We start from the raw sequence: 17,370 nt of genomic DNA, 5'->3' as shown, positions 1-17,370 counted from the left end.
CTGATCGGGCTTGTCTCGAACGCTGAATTTCTGCTCCGCTGGCAACATTATGATTGTTGTTGAGAGTGCTGGTAATTTCTGATGCAGTTGTCTCTGTGTTGGTACATGCTGGGCCTCTGGCGCTTGTATTTGACGATATGGCATTTGTTCACTGTTAGAAGCGCTGTAGGTAGTGAAAGGAGTTATTGTTTGTTGCTGATGATAATGTAGTTACAGAAAAGGTGTCATGCTAATTGCTGAAGACACGGGAACCATCTTATGAACATTTTCATTCAGTCCTATCTTTTGACACCGACTGCAGATGAGACTCAGAATTGCTTTACGACTGGAGGTTTACCGTCAATCTGTTCGTCTTGGCTTCAAGCCCCTTGATACTTACAGCCAGTCAACTGAACACATGCGGTGACAGTCCTTATGTAACATCCTCTCTGACGGGAAGATGTGTTTGTCTCTTATGAATATGCATGCCCTTATACTATGTTTTGAAGTTCTTCCTTTTACACTATAAACAACTATATACAACCTCTCATTTGGTTTGAGATGAGCCTCTGAAAGCAGATCCACATCTGTATGTAAGTCTTGCAGCTGTTTGCTGAGCTCATACAGCTAATTGCATCAAATGCTGTGAGTCTGGGCGCATGTGAACTCTAGCAGCCATTTCTGACTGCAGCTCGGCTGGTGGTGTCCTTGTTATAACCCCTTGGCTTGGACCACGTAGAAAACATCGTTTCCAACAACTTCTTTGTTGTTGCTAGTGGACTCTTGATGTTCCCACGTGATCGCTTCTCAGTCAGTCCATTCGCGCACTGCCTGCTGCATGGCAATGACTGTTGTCTCGTTTTTGGTTTCGAGGTCTACCCAGCAGCGGGTCTGTACATCACAATTTTGTTCAGTGATACCAACATCACTTTCTAGATAAACTAAAATTGTACTTGATATTTCGCATTCCTAGGGAGCCGTGGTAGCATAGTTGGTATAGCGACTGGCTAAGGAATGGACGGCCGAGCGGTCGGAGTTCGAGTCCCTGTAGGGTTAAATTTCTCTTCTCCAGTCGTTTAGACCGGCTCTGAGGTCCAGCCAGTCTCCTATCAAATGGGCACCGGAGCTCTTTCCCTGGGGTTAAAGCGACCGGGGCGTGTAGCTGACCACACTCTCAACTAGTGCCGAGGTCAAGAAAGTGTGGGTCTTCTACATCCACTCCCCCATACTCCTTCTTGACGTGTTGCATAATGAGTTAAGCACAGTGAAACTTTGCTTTTTGCTTTTTCGATTTCCTTCACCTGTAAACAAAAGAGGACTTTAAATACTGTCAATAGTATTGTTGCCTATGAAGCCTTGGGTGTTCTTCTTCTGTAAAGGCGAGGTTTGTGTTTCTGCCATTGTTCGGGACTAATGTCGCTGCTCGAATCGCCAAGACTCATTTCTATGTTGCGTCTTCTTCTGCTTCTTTTTCCTTCTTTACGATGCGAACGTACTACTTCTCTATACAATTGACTGCACGAATCCCATGCTAGTGATATCACTTTGTATATGATATGTAGGCACAACAAAACTGGAAATATGAGTAGTACGTATTGGATCATATTGCGTTTCTTTCGGAATGTTAGTTTCTTCGAAATTCCGTTCCTTGTTTGCTGTATCTAACAATGGAGTTTCCCGTTTCCGTGCTTAGCTCCTCACGGCTAACTACCGACTGCGATTCGTTACCCCTTCGTCGTCTTTATATAGTCTCAGCACGAATCTCAAAGAAAACACCGCTTCTAACAGTTCTTATATTGTGTTTGTATTCGTTTCCTCTGAAACGTGTTTGTCAAGCTGTTCCCTAGCAACGACCATCTATTCTAGTTATTCCGGCTCCTAGCCGTCACATCACACTATTATTATTGTTACATGTCAAACCGTTGTTGGGCAACGGGAGGTGTTTCTCCTTGCCGTACTGAGCCGAGCCGAACCGCGCTGGTTGCTACGCAGCAGTAAACAACTCAGGAGTGTTGCCAAGCAACGCCTCTGTAAACACGGCGTCATGCAACAGTGAAGCAAGCGGCGTTTACCGCCTGTCCGATTGAAGGTTTATAAGAGAAACTGGAATAAGTAGCGAAAACTGCTGGGGCTCGACACCAAGACAGACAGACTGACTGACCGTCAGTTGCAACGTGACTCTGACTCTGACTAGCGAAAACTGGTAGAAATAGGACAAAATCTGCTGTACTGAGCCTGGATTGACAGAGGCCTTGTATATATCGTACATAGAAATGGGAATTAAGGTTAAATTTGTAAATATATGTAAATACTAACAATGGACTTACTAACACAGACTATGACTGACAAATGACAGACCCGATCTCTCGTCAGAGAGGGCGCCCCAAATGAACGGGCAGTAACTTTCATATAAGAGAAAAAAAAAACAGAAGTCAATCAATCAATCAGTCAGTCAGTCGAAGCAGTTCGTCAGTTCTCGGAGTGAGTGGAAGATAGCCACGTAAAGTTTGTCGTGAGAAGATTAACGTGATTGTGAATTGTGTAAATCAGCAAGAGTGTCATAAGTAATTGTAGTTACGACCTGTAAGTGGTTAATAAAACCAATTAACAATCCGAACTGCGCCCACAACAGCCAAACAGTCATCACTATTATTATTATTATTATTATTATTATTATTGAGGCACGCGGTAGCTTCTTTGGTTGAGGCACTATGCTACAAGCCGGAAGGTCGCGGGTTCAAGTTCCGATGAGGTCATTGGATTTTTTCACTTGACCTAATCCTTCCAGCCGCATTGTGGCCCTGCAGTCGACTCAGTCTCTAACAGAAATGAGTACCAGGAATTAATTAAATAATTTTCCTGGGGAGTAAAGCACGGCTGGCGCGTAAGACTTACAACGTTACCGCCATCTTTGAGCCGATTGTTTAGATAATGTGGGAACGTCAACGTCTCACAACCCTATGGGCCTTCGCGGCCTGTTACAGGGATAGCTTTGCTATTTTTATTTATTATTATTATTGTTATTGTGTGGGGGACGTTTTATGTAAGAAGGCCTACAGAACCCATGTATGTTATATTTCTGTGTTATAACCTCAAAGACATGCTTGACATTGTTGATCTAAGAAACATCATTACGTATGTGATGTATAGGTATTATAACGTGGATGGACACAGCGTTGCTAGGTAACTGACCGGTAAACATACGCGATACACGGTGGCAACAGTGGAAGAACGAGGTAATACAACCCGCTTCTAGGCTATGATTCAGTAAATAGACTTCCGCGCAAGCGCAAAGACGTCACACCTCAACAGTGGTAGCTGTCACGTAACTGACTTTGTATGGAGTCGGTGCCGCGACCGTTGCTATGCAACCGGTCGGTAAACACGTTCCAAAAGTATAGGCTGTGTGTGTAACGGTGAACTCGAAAGTGTGGAAATCAGCGATAGCGCTGTATTGCATGTACGAGTAATTTAAGTGTAAGTAAAAGAGGTTATAACGAAAGTGCTAATAAATTCAATCATCCGAACTAGAACCGTCACTTAGTCACGCATACCCTCTTGCACGTGACAGTATACTTATGAACTGTCTCCATTACAAATTCCACTTGTATTTCTGAAGTTCATTACTTAGCACCTCCCAACGTAGTATTAAGGATTTTTTTTTCTATAATGCCATTTTACATCCTACAAATAATTGTATTTGCAAAAGTTGCGTACATTTCAAACATGTACTACCACGCATTGGGGCACGCGGTAGCGTAGTTTGTTGAGGCACTATGGTACAAGCCGGAAGGTCGCGGGTTCAAGTCCCGATGAGGTCATTGGATTTTTTTTTTTCAATTGACCTAATCCTTTCAGCCGCGCTATGGCTCTGGGGTCGACTCAGCCTCTAACAGAAATGAGTACCAGGAATATTCTTGGGGGTACAGGGCGGTCGGCGCGTAGGGCTGACAACCTCACCGCCATCTATGAGCCGATTGTCTAGAAAATGTGGGAACCTCAACATCTCACAATCTTATGGGCCTTCATGGCCTGTTACAGGGGTACCTTTACTTTTTTTTTTACTACCATGCATTAATTTATGACCCTAAATTAAATGCAACAATAAGTTCTCGGAAGAACTGATGTTCTACTTTTCTTTCGTATGACACGGACGGCGTAGAAAACGGCACGTCCAACAGTGTATTCATTGCCACGGTAACTTTTTACTGTGCCGTTGCCTAGCAACGATAGGGGGATGTACGGACTAATGGGAGGTATTTATTAAGTACGCCGTTAAGATGGGATCAGATGCCATGATACGCATACCAACTTTCATAAAGACTGGTTCATCCACTCAAAAGTTGATGGCGGGAGGAGATACACAGCACAGTGATCGCATAAGCCTACTTTATGGAAACAGGCTAAAATTCGTTTAAGTGAAATTGTTAACTCTTAAACATTTGTCTGTTTGCTGCACTGAATACTGTTATAAATACATTTTAAGTAGATGTAGCCATTTATAGACATGTTCAATCGTGGCATGTAGTTCAGGTGTGTTTCTAGCACTAGATCGTTGAAGTCGGTTGCTGTCAAAGCCTGAATTGAGTGATGTCATTAATTTCGTTCGCAGCCTCTTCAGGTTTCAAGTGCACTGTTCGCTAGCTAATTCAGTTGAGCTGTGGCCTAACAGTGGCGGCGTTGTACTTGCATTAATGAACTTGTAACACTGTATAGTAGGATTTGAGTTCTCACAACAGTGGTTATGAACTTTTCAACTTGTAGGACTGGCTGATGTAGGAGACATCGCAAGTAAATCACGCCTCAGCATTTCCACTGTTTCTTACAATGCTGTAACTGTGTTAAAATTGAAACTTGTATTTCGCTTTCCTGTTGACGGAAGGTCAATGAATTGACTAGAAGAACTACAGTTGTTTCACATGAATCAGTGTATGTGCAGTCCACCTTACACAGGTTCTGTAAATTAATTTGGTACAAGCCATTATTGTGAATGCACTATTTACATTTAATATACAATTTACATAATGTTTATCATATTTTTAATCAACAAATAATCTTGCAGTCCATTGCGTTTCGGCTGTAACTTGGTCGTCTTCAGGAGCCACAAATACTAACGGAAACCTTACACAGTTTACATAAAATATTTGAATCCTTTAAGTTAAATCGAATTGTACAGTTCCTTAAAACATTAAAAATTAATGATATGCTTATGTCAGTAATGGATGAAGCTTTTTATTCTGTTCTCAATATAATGCCGAAGGTTGTGATTTGTGTAATGAGCGCATAACCATGTTAGAAATATTTTGTAAATAACACATATTGTGACAGATTTGGCCGTTTCTTCGAGACGAATACGTAAACATGTTCCAACCAACGAGCATCCAGCAATAGAAGGGCGTCCAGTGCTAGGTAACAGACCTGTAAACACATACCACAGCAACGAATGTGCAACAACAGGGCGTCCATTGCTAGGCAATGCATGGGTGGGCACGCCTGACAACAATACATGATAGCAGTTGCTGAGCAACGATGTGTTTTATGTGGGTGGTCCGTGCCGAGCCTATATAGGGAGCAGTGAAGACTTCGAGGGGAAAACATTCAAAGCAGTTCAAGGCAATTGAGAAACTAGTGACTTCTACACGGTTCAGGAGAAGATTATAAGAGTAGCGAAGATAACGCACTGACGGAATCCAACAGCAGAGTCCCGGAGGCTACAAACGAAGATCAGAATTGAAGGGTGAAGACTTTGCTTTATGTGTTATTGTTCCAGTAATAATTTGGAGAAATAATTATTTGTATTTACAACTTAAACTTATCCAATAAAGCAGCTCCGTCGAATCCGTAATCCGTTAATTATTTTTCACGGATAGCCGGACACGTGACAATAGTATTAGTGGTCTATAAGCTGGGTGTTATGTTCTTACTATTGACAAGATGTACGTATTATGTTCCTGTCAACATAACGCTATTTCCAGAAGGTAAGAGTTTGCTGTCAGGGACATGTTTCGGCACATATATGTCATCTTCAGGTCTGGCTTTTGGTTACAGTTATTGTGTTGTATACTTAACTTAAATTTTCCATGCAGAGAGAGTGTCACGTGATTGCCTGTAGACGGAGTTTGGATTGGTAATTGGATTTGTTGGAAACTTACACCCTTAACTGCAAAATACGAGTCTTGCTAAGTTACACACTCCAAACATCACTGTAACTACAGTACACATAAAGTCTTCTCAGTCTTCACTTACCGTTGCTTGGTAGCGGCTTCAACGGCGGATGTTCCACTTCCTCTGGGTTCCCGAACTTTTCCTCTGTCTCAGCTACCAACATCTCGCTCCTCACGAGTGCAACGCTCACTGGATCAACAGTGGACGTTCCTCTGCTCTCGGTCTCACGTCCTCGCAGGCTGGCGGCCATATTACACCTACCTCCTACTCTTCTAACTGCCGTCTTAAGACTCCCATTCAAGTCAAAGTCACAATGCAACTGACGGGTCAGTCTGTCTGTCTTGGTGTCGAGCCCCGGATGGATCTCATGACCAGATGTTTCCTTTTAGATGAAAGTTACTGTCCTGTCCATGTGGGGCACCCTATCTGACGAGAGGTCGGGTCTCTCATTTGTCAGTTATAGTAGATAGTATTAGTCCATAGTCACTATGTACACTTATTTACAATTTAGTCTTAATATCTAGTATGTATAATATACAAAGCCTCTGTCAGTCTAGGCTCAGTACAGCAGATTTTGCCCTATGTCTAGTTGTAATAGCTACCACGGCAGTCTAGTCACTTGAACGGTCGTATGCCTGATCGCCGCCAAGTTTAAGCCTCTTATACTTTCTGTGGCTGGCTTCGCCTTGCCCGATGTTGCGAACATTCGCATTTTCATAATTTTTTTATGACTTCTGCTTGCTGGCTGCGTAATTTTTTATATAGTCTCTCAAATTGTCAGTTGGTCGTCATTATATAGCCCTGCCACTCACCGCACAGGGAACGTTTCTTCCATTATTTGTGTTCGTTCGTTGCCGGGGAAACGTGTCCACAGAATTTTACCCTGGCAACGGCTGTTATACTGTCACCTGTGTACACAGCTGTTCCTTGGAAACTGGCCGCCGTGTCCCAATGTGCTACCACACATGCTCCGAAACGTCCTGGGTGGGAAAGTCCGCCCGCTGGGAATAGTTGAGCTGACAGTATTGCGCTGCATAGTATACACAGTACTTTACATAACAGGATGCAAAGAACTTTGAGTTCATATGGTCAGTTATAATACTGACATTTGTACGTATAAAATTGATCTATTTTATCATCACCGTTGGCAAAACAGCACTTTTTGAGCCATAGCATTCTGTAGAAGATTCTACCAGAATGTATTCTGTTTTCACTTCTTTCGATTTCACAACAGTAATTTTTTTTTACAGAAAAATGCCGTACCCTTGTGTCCAACCCCAAATTTGGAGGGATGTTCCACAGTGAAAGGGTGTCTCTGAGGCACCGGGTTCCCCTTTTGTCACGTTCTACGACTCTCAGGGCTACGGTGGAGTTATTCTTCCGGGACGTTACCTCCATCTTAAGGCAGAAAGAATGGAGCAAATGAAGCATTAGCGGGAATCTACCCTGAAGATGTAGGCATCTATGTTTATAGCTCGTTGCTAGGCAACAGTCAGCGCGCTAATGGACTGGAGCGATAGATATCACTTGTTTTCTGTGCGGTCTGCGGTACTGAACAGTAGAACTATGTTTTCTGTGCGTGGTCCGTGCTGAGAGGATAGAAGGGAATACGGGAATGGGAGTTGACTTCACTTGAGTTATGAAGTTACAAGGTAAGAACAGTGTGACCAGAAGAAGAATTAGGAAACTTAGTGTCTGACGTTACGTGTGCTATAGTTACAGTAATCTTACACTAGGAACTATTTGTAGTTACGACTAGTGAAGATCCAGTAAACCGATTCGCAGATCCAAACCCGTGTCTTAGTCACTGTTATACACGTACTTACTTATGGAGCTGAGCCTTTCTTGAGGAGAATCCAAATCTGCAGCTACTCAAGAATTTCCCAACATTTTATAGAACCCGAAGGTTCATTTCCGTGTTCACAAGAGTCCTCCACTGGTCCCTATCCTGAGCCAGATCAATCCAATCCTTACCATCCCATCCTATCTCTCTAAGATCCATTTTAATATTGTCCACCCACTACACCTTGGGCCTCCCAATGGTCTCTTTCCTTCTGGATTTCCCACCAATATCCTATATGCATTCATTTTCTCCCCATTCGTGCTATATATCATGCCCACCTCATCCTAGTCACTGTTATACACGTGACAGTATTTTAAAATTAATTTGCTACCTCACAGAAAGGAGCCGGGATAGCGTAGTCGGTACAGTGACAGTGACAGTCGGAGTTCGAGTCCGGGCAAGGTCAAAATTTTCTCCACTTCGTCCAGATCGGCTCTGGAGTCCACCCAGCCTCCTATCCAATGGGTACCGGTGTATCTTTCCCCAGGGGTAAAGCGGCAGGGGCGTGAAGCTAACAACTCACCACCGGCTAGTGCCGAGGTCAAGGAAATGTGGCTCTACACATCCAATCCCCCATTCACATTCATGGCGTAGTGCTTAATTAGTTGAACACACGGACAACTTTACCTTACCTCACAGAAACTCTGTGTCTCAGTTACGTACATCAGTCGGTTAATTCTCCTCAGGTAAACAGTCGTTCTCCATTGACTATGAGAATCATAGGAAAATACACATACTCTGTGTGTACAGACGCAGATCTTTAATTTGAAAGCAGGCCTCGGATTTCGGATAGCTCAGTCATTGTAGTGACTAAGTTTCAGTCTGAACAACCAAGGAATCTGGTGTGTTCCGGTATTACAAGATATTTGTTTCCTCCTGGCTTGCAGACCTCTCGGGCCTCCCTAACCTTCTGTCAAATGTGTACCGGGGTAGGGTGTAATCGGTCGGAGCTGAAGAATGCTCTGAGCTATACCTACATGACTTGGCGCTTAGTTAAGCACAGGGACAGCTTTACATATCATCATCATCATCATCATCATCACTGGCAAGACAGCCCTTTGTGAGCCCTGGCCTTCCTCAGGATTGCTCGCCATTCTTCTCTATGCGATGCTACATTCCTCCAGTTCTTTACACCCAAAATTCTTATATCCTACCACACACATTCTTCCCATCTTAACCTTGGTCTTCCCACTCTCCTATTTCCTTCTGGTTTAGTATTAAGCATTTTCTTGATGGTTCTATTCTCGCTGGCACGTATTGTGTGTCCAGCCCATTGAAGCCTTTTCACCTATCAGCTTTACTTATCGTCACATGAATACTGGGAGCGTTGTGTCAAACTTCTGGGCTAAAATGAGATAATTCAGTTTTTTTGCATTATCCTCACCTTGCTTGCAAGTATGGCATTTCAGAACGTATTTTGTTCTGTGGTCTAGTGGTCAGCGTTTCTGGCTACAAATTCAAAGGTCCGGGTTCGATTTCTGGCGCTACCAGATTCTTTCTGAGAAGTAGTGGGTCTGGAACGGGGTCCACTTAGCCTCGTGAGGATACTTGAGGAGCTGTTTCAAGGAAATAGTGGCTCCGGTCTAGAGAACCGAAATTAATGGCCGTAGGGATTCGTTGCGCTGACTACGCGACACCCTCTATCCGCAAATGTTGGCACTAAACTTCGCCGACAAGCGGCGGTCGCTCGGTCGGTATAGTTCGCTTGTGGACTAAAATCACGGAGTTTGATTTTGTTTTGTTCTAAGTCACTTCAAATCCAGTTTCCCGAAAATCTGTATTGATGGACATGGTACATTTTAACACTCAGTGTGACCACCGTGTTCTGAATGGCTCACAACTTCATAGTAAGGAGACAGGAGGCTGCTAACGTGTCTGTTGGGACTTCGTCGCATCACTCAACAGCACATTTAGACACGAAAGAATATACTTGAAGATACTTTTCCGCGTATTTTCATGCCTCACCCACGAGGGTCGGTGAAAGATGAAGTTGCTATTCTCAGAGCTGACCAGCCTATGGACCAGATTCCATTAGAGATACATAAGCATGACGAGACCAGCAGAAACTTGGCAAACCCCGCCCGGCACGGTTACTGACCCAAGGCATATGTGACGTCAACCAATCAAAAGAGAAGATCTACATATACAGCTTGTGTTCTGCCTCGCAGCAGATTTGTTGTTGACTGTTTGCCTAGACCCACATCTAACCCTTTACAACAGTGGTAACTATATGCACCACCTCTTGTAATATTAAATTTATATTTTACAGTGTGATTCTCTCGCTAGGAAACCAGAATATTCTTCAACAGTTTAATTTTTTTATGGTTCCCCATGAAAATAGACATGGACGAAGCCTACGTGTGTCGAAGCAGAACCATCACACCCCTCAACGAAATGGACTGTACCCATGACGTCGAGAAGCGCCCGTCAAACAGGCGTTTGACTCAGTGTATTTGTATGTTCCGTATGGTTCTCACAGTAAACAATGTTAATTTTCCGGCCTTTGTATTGCAATCGCAGAATATTTTCTGTCTTTATCCTCGGTGGAAACGTCCCCAGTATCCGTTGGATAGGAGGCTCGGTGGGCCCCAGAGCCGTTCTGGACTCTGTGAAGAACAGATAAAGTATCTTGAACCTTCGAGAATCGAATCCGGGTCGTCCAGCATGTCGTTATAGCGACTGAGCTATCCCAGATGATGCTCCTCTGGATGGTCTGAGGAAAACCATGGACCTCGATTGGTTCTACCGACGTACCTGCAAGGGAAATTAGTAACCTCCGAGACCGTATTCTCTTTCGTTATACGTCTGCGCGCGAAGAAAGAAACGAAAGCATTTTATGTCGTTCAGTCTTATGTACTTATGTAAGAGCGGTTTAGAGCCATCATTTAGTTCGTAAAGAGCTAACATAATATTTAAGCACCACGGCCTGAAGACTTGCGGGAAAGTGGGAAGTGTGTAGCTTCATACGTTCTTAAACTCTGCACTGGCTAATGACGAGTGGTTAGCTTCACGATCCGGCCATTCTACCGCGAGATGGACGTCCCCTCCCCCGGTACCTATTGGATGTACCGCAGAGTCGGTTTCGATTCCGGTGAACCGAAGATCCCCTTGCCCCTGTTTGGAATCAAACCTCAGTTCCTCATTTCGTCTATTTAGCAGCCCAGTTAGTTTAATTCCTCACTCACTCACTCACTCACTCACTCACTCACTCACTCACGGAGCTGACCCTTCTTGATAAGCCGCCAATTGTGCAGCTCCTGATGAAGAACTTCCCAGCATTTTCGGAACCCGAAGGTTCATTACCGTGTTCACAAGAGTCCTCCACTGGCCCCTATCCCGAGTCAGATTAATCCAATCCGTACCATCCGAATGGTAGCAAGCATTACCCGAATTCAGTCTCCTCTTAAATTTCTTCTTGAATCAGGTTTGGATTTGTTATAGTTGTTCCGAAATATCTGAACTGCGCCACATATTCAAAACATTTCTTGCCTATCTATATGTCATGATTTTGCCCTGCATTTTGGTGACGAGACAGCAGTTCAGATTATCTCAATTAATTTCGTTTGGATCCTGAAACCACTCCCATTGGTTTGTTACCTTTGGTCAAATAATTTTGAGCATCCTTCATCGAATCATGGCTTATGCTTCTTCGGTCCATAATAACCTTGACTCTCTTTGGCAGAAATTTTGATATGCTCTCCAATAATTTCCCAAGCTTTATTAACATCCACCTCAGTGTCTAAGTTTTCCAAAGCCGCGAACCTATTTGAGATTTCAACACGATGCTGCTCTTTACCATGTACCTCGTTTAATTTCTTGAGATTGATCCTCTCCATATGACCTCTGCGTTTTTCGCTCACTGCCAGTCTTTCCCTAACGTTTGCTAGCACCAGGTAGTGGTCAGTATCACAATCTGCTGCCCTGAATAATCGGACATCAGGTATATTTGAATGTCATTTCCTGTGTGTCAAATGCGGTAAATCTGGTTGTGCGTCTTCCCATCAGATCTCCACGTAAATTTAGGAATGTTACGATGTGGGAACATTGTACTTTTAATTGCTGTCATTTTCAAAATTACCGATACGATGAAGTTGCAATGGAAGGGGTGAGGGAGTGCCGTTGATGTGGGTGCAGTTGTATATTTGCCGGGCTCAGCTGGTTACACAATTTTCATGCAACGGTGAGGTATGGTAGGATCTGGTCCGGCTGTGATAGCAGCTTGGACTGTGAAGCTTTGAGCAATAGTTTCATAGAGGCCGTGCCATAGTTCAGACGGTTAGTCGCCGGCTTTCCAACACGGCGATCCGAGTTGTAGCCCGTGTGGGGTCATGTGGGATTTGTGGTGGACAGAGTGGCACACACTGTCTGTGGCTCTACAGCCCTTGTGGACCTTGGCAGCATTTTCAGTTTCTTAATCTACACACAGTCGGTAGGACTCCTTGGCCTGGGGATCAGGCAGTCGCAAGACCGCTACCTACACACACAGCAAACAAAAAGAGTTCCGTAAGCGGAAACAGCAGGCGTGTATAGGTGTACTCCACTGTGGAGTACAACATTTCCGATTGCATTCTCCGCGACATACAATTCACTGCTATTGATATTTATTAGCCATTGGTAAAATTCTTGTAGCAGGACACTTTGCCTGTTTAAAATCTGATATACATGAAAATAAAATTTAAAAATTATGTTCCTTCCTCGCGGCATACACGCTGCGTTTTCATTATAAAGCCCAGTCAGTAAATCCTGTTTAGCGGAACGATAGCTCCTTCTTCAGAGAGTTGTACGAAACATGTAAATCCACCCCGCGGGTAGAATGCAGAGTTGTTTAATGTTAACGCAGATTGTACGTACAATAGACACAGTGATTTAAATGGTTTAATTTAAATTCAAACAGGATAAGTATTTGTGATACTGCCGATGGCAGTAATTGTGAGAGCGAGTGTTCAATAAATTCGCTACATCCAATACGGCATGAAGTTATTCGTCACGTGACAATACTATTTAGGAATTAATTACTGTTTCGGTCTTCACATGAACAGGACACGAACGCAAACATACTGTGTTGGGTCTCATCTGTGGAGCTGCTCTCAAACTGACGTCTTTATGAACTCGGTTTCATTTCCATTTTCACATGCACATGATACCGACTGATTTGCGCCCTTCAAACCATGATTTTAGAACGTTATCTTGTTCGCCTGAGGATGGAAATAGAACCAGTGTTCGAAACATAGTGCTTTTAATTAATTTGGACCTGAACAATGTCTGTAATAATAGCTTCAGGCAACAATACTGGTACACGATGAGGTCATTGGATTTTTCAGTTTATCTAATCCTTCCAGCCGCACTATGGCCCTGGGGTCGACTCAGCCTGTAACAGAAAGGAGTACCAGGAGTCTTTCTAGGGGTTAAAGGGCAGCCGGCGCGTAGGGCTGACAACCTCACCGCCATTTGTAAGCCGGTTGTCTAGAAAATATGGGAGCCTCGACGTCTCACAACCCTATAGGCCTTCACAGCCTGTTACAGAGACAGCTTGGCGCGCAAGGCTAACAACCTTACCGCCACATGTGAGGCAGTTGTCTAGAAAATGTGGGAGCCTCGACGTCTCACACGCCTATGGACCTCCACGGCCGATTATAGGGATAGCTTGCCGTGTAAGGCTGGCAGCCTTACCGCCACCTGTGAGCAGATTGTCTAGAAAGTATGGGAGCCTCTACGTCTCACAACCCTATGGGCCTCCACTGCCTGTTACAGGGACAACGTTTACTGTTCTTGAAGAGACGACATATGCTTGCTTCTAAGTTAAGAATTGTCTGTAGAGATTCTGGCTCTTGTCTCAGGAAGGTTTTGACTGAGCTTGAAGCTTGAAGACAGGTGTGCCCAGATACGCTGTCCCATTTAATTCTTTTCTTTCTTTTCCAGATAAGGGTAAGTGGGTTCGAGACTTTACCGATCCAAACTCGAGGCCGACGCATTGAGGAACAGCGCACGAAGATGCCTGCGGTCAGTACGTGACTCTCTACTCATATCGATTTATGTTTCGTTCTCCTCGGTGTAACATTTCGACAGTATCGCCAGCCGAAAACGTACAGCGGTGAAAGGGGAAACTATAATTCAGATAAACTAAACGGAAACATATTTAAAATGTTCGATATGAGGCTCTCACGGCAATGAATGTTAGGCCATGTAGTTTGGACAGAACTATCGCCTCCATCTTCAGAGTCGAAAAAATAAGCCAAACAGTATTTGAGCTTGCCGCCTGCTGTCATTTGTACCTTATTTAACTTTTCGACCCTGAGAATGGAGGCTGTTTGTTCCTCCGAAACGTCGGGCTCTCTCAGAATTACACGGCGTTGCAACCCAGAAGATAATTTTTTTCGTAATATATGTAAATATATGTTAATTATATAATATTCTGCTACAGTAATCCTCAGATTCAATGGAGTAATCCGCTGTTTCGAATAACGAGCGGGGGCGAGACCCACTAATATCCCGTTAATATCAGTTAGGCCGTGACTGGACGACAGAGGAGTTGTTCGGTTCCCGACGGGACAGCAGATTTATATCTTTTTTCAAGACCGACCCTGGGTCCCACTGAGCCTCCTTTCGAATAATATTAGAGGCTCTTTCCCTCGGGGCGTGAGGCTAACCACTTACCTCTGTCTAGTGCTGGGGTCAGGAATGGTGGAGGTGTACCTCCGCTCACCCATGCGTTTTCATGGTGTAATGCGTAATTAAGCCCAGGGATAATTTGGCCTCTACCTTACCCACCTTAAGCAGACGAACTCGTCGCAGCTGACAGCATTACGCTGAAGGATTATTCGGACCAGACAGAAGGCAACAGGAGAATGGAGAATACTACGTAATGAGGAGCTTCACGATTTCTACTCTTCACTAAATGTTAATATATTATCTTCACTTGCTCAGTAGTACGCTGTAAAACATTGATTTTCCCCTTATTTTGTAAAGTTAGGTGATTTGGCTCCCATTCTTACGCGCAAGTTACTAAAATGTTGTCACCCACCATTTTCTTGAGCAGTTACATTTATGGTTCCCTTGGAAAATGTGCAACATCTCACAAAGATTCGGCATGAACAGTGGCAAGCATCCAGCTCTTCGTTAATACAATGCCAACTGTCACTCAGCCATAGGTCAAGAGATTGTCATATTGCTCACCGATTGGTCGAAAACTGCCACGTCATATCCGGACGTCTTCCTTTACAGTATATTGTATCCTAAGTATTGAACCTTTCCCCTTAGAAATGGTGCGTGGTACAGAATTCTGTGCTTCAGACTGAAATTCAGTTTATTTAAATTTCTTTTTATATAAAAGGGAAAATGCGTTTTTCGTTTTATTGTCCAGTGTTATTCACACAAATATGCGTGTGTAAGAATTCCTCAGTAAGTGTTAGTACAAATATTCCCATGAACTCGTTCTGTTGACCAGAGTTATCATGTTAAGTTGCGTGTGCGCATTAGTGTATCATTCCCAACAGCCAAAAATCACTTGAAGTGAAGTCAGGTTGCCATGGTGGCTACCGAAAACGTTAACATGTTACCCAATTGTTATTGTTAATTTCCCATGCTTCCTCCCCTATTACTTTCCCGTCCTGCATGTTATGAAATGAATGAATTGAGACGAACATTTAATGCCGTCTCCCACAAGCAGTCCTCAATCGTAAACCACCTCATTCATGTAGTATGCTACCCGTCACATGTCCACATCAGTACATTATCAGTACTGAGAGAATAGACACGATACGCTGGAACAATATACACTGCTTGGTGGTCCGTGACGTACTGCGCGGGAGAGTCAGTAAATAGGTCACAAATGGATATAAAACGTAAAGCATGTGATATTCGAACCTGGAAGCAAAAACATTTATTTCGACATATCCTTCCACCAACACCGATACAGTTGACCCCTTGCTTTACCAGTGCGTCGAAACCCGCAGCATAGAATTGTTTTGACTGTTGTCTCAGCCACTTTCACACTTCCGTTTCAACCTCTTCCATCAGCGAAACGTTTCCCACCCATTTGCGAACCGCTTTACGTAAACAGGAAACACTTCTTAATGAATAAACTTTGCAGTGAGTCTTTTTGCCTACAGAAAACGCATAACAGAACGCTGCTCTTCGGTAAAATACTCTTCCAGCACGGTCTTCATTTTGACTACTGAAGCCAGCTTCTGTACATGCGCATGCGCGTCTGTTACCTAACCTGTTATGAAGCTGGACTGTGCTGCTACCTAGTGATATAAGAAACCTATTACACCCATTACAGCTCTTTCACTTCCATGTGTGGCCTTTTTACTGACACTCCCTCGCATGTAACTTATGTTCGTGCAATTAAAGTACGAAATTTCAGACCTTTACTGTCATCCTTATGTTACTTTTTATGCGAAAGATGTGAAATTTAGCCATTTTAATTGCTCCTTCTCCAGTAACCTCCTGTATTAAAGCACATAACCTAACTTAAATAAAACGAATATTATTTACGGACCCCATCTTTGCTCTAGCCTATATTCATAACCACTCACTCAGCCGTATGCCATATTTTTCTGGATATTGCCCACGGTCTCTTTCATTGCGTTGCGTATCTCGCTCCCACCTACGAAGTTCGCATGGCGTAAGTTTACATAACTGTAGACATATGTTCCGAGCGTGACTTCTGCATAAGAGGCGGGCCTGTCTTTCTGGTTCTGACCTCTTTGTGTATGGTGACTCGGTTGGGGAAGAGGCAAGGGGTACTTCCGATGGTCTGCAGCCAATTATTTTTTGTATCCTTATTTTAATTACGAAAGTTTGCTGCGATATCTGAGTTTGTTCAAACGCGACGACGCGTCAAGTGCGCAAACAGCGCAGGGAATGATCCCAACCTACTTCTCTTGCAACTACAGGCAGCGTGCCGTGGCCCATGAGGGAAGAGCGTTATCGAAAGCTGATAGTGGCTGTGCTAGTCAGGAGATTCCACGTCTTTTGTGGAGGTTCATTACAATGTTCACAAGAGCCTGTTATTGGCTGCTATCAAGACCCACTTGAATGAATGCCCTCACACGTTATGCGTGTTTTGATTTTTTATATTATTTTCTATGTATGTGAGCCGTGATGCCCCAGTCGGTATAGCGACGAGTTACGGACTGGACGGCCGGGGTTCGATTCCTGGCAGATGGAAAGAGATTTTTCTCTAATCCACAGCCTCCAGACCAGCTCTGGGGCCCAACCAGCCTCCTATCCAATGAATACTGGCGGCTCTTTCTGATTCGACCTATCCCTTGGTCTGAGAGCCATACTTCACCTACCCCTTGCTCTCGGATTGAAACTTCACGTACCCCTTGCTCTCGGAGTGAAACTTTAGATATCCCTTGCTCTCGGAGTGAAACTTC

General features: G+C 43.9%; 1 protein-coding gene across 6 annotated transcripts in view; it reads left to right on the top strand.

Annotated features, from left to right (window-relative positions):
- Window positions 1–17,370, top strand: part of LOC111874015 (ecdysone receptor) — a 513,347-nt gene that overhangs the window by 249,773 nt on the left and 246,204 nt on the right. For 4 of the 6 annotated variants that reach the window (XM_023869122.2, XM_023869123.2, XM_023869120.2 and 1 more), the window contains exon 3: window positions 13,907–13,912. The exons of 1 other annotated variant lie outside the window; for it this stretch is intronic. The gene's annotated coding sequence lies outside the window, so the exon portion shown is untranslated. Of the gene's footprint in view, window positions 1–13,906; window positions 13,988–17,370 lie in introns of those variants that run through there. One more of the 6 variants, XM_023869125.1, reaches the window with a different exon arrangement.

The sequence above is a fragment of the Cryptotermes secundus genome, unplaced genomic scaffold (genome assembly GCF_002891405.2).
Source record: "Cryptotermes secundus unplaced genomic scaffold, Csec_1.0 scaffold1230, whole genome shotgun sequence".
Classification (NCBI taxonomy): Eukaryota; Metazoa; Arthropoda; class Insecta; order Blattodea; family Kalotermitidae; genus Cryptotermes; species Cryptotermes secundus.
The sequence above is the reverse complement of the archived record's forward strand: the minus strand, read 5'-3'. Positions and strand labels throughout refer to the sequence as shown.